Source organism: Fulmarus glacialis, unplaced genomic scaffold (assembly GCF_000690835.1).
Source record: "Fulmarus glacialis isolate BGI_N327 unplaced genomic scaffold, ASM69083v1 scaffold27188, whole genome shotgun sequence".
In the NCBI taxonomy this organism is placed as follows: domain Eukaryota; kingdom Metazoa; phylum Chordata; class Aves; order Procellariiformes; family Procellariidae; genus Fulmarus; species Fulmarus glacialis.
In genome coordinates this window covers 3259-3489 of record NW_009228026.1, presented here as the reverse complement: position 1 = coordinate 3489, position 231 = coordinate 3259, and positions in this window count along the sequence as shown.

Here is a 231-nt window from a genome sequence, read left to right as displayed (position 1 = left end):
ACCGGGGAGGGGTTTTATTCCGCTCTGGTATTAATTCAGGCTTCAGCCCTCTGGTCCTCAACACCCCCCTTCCCGCTGGGCTAAATGGGATTATATAGCGGGTCCTTCCCGGCTTGACTCCTTTGAGAGGGGCCCTCAAGGGCAAAGTGGTTGCACGGGCGGGATGTTATTTCTCACGGGATGCGGGGCAGGCGCTTCGCATCGTGCCTCGTCCTTGCAAAGCGAATGGGA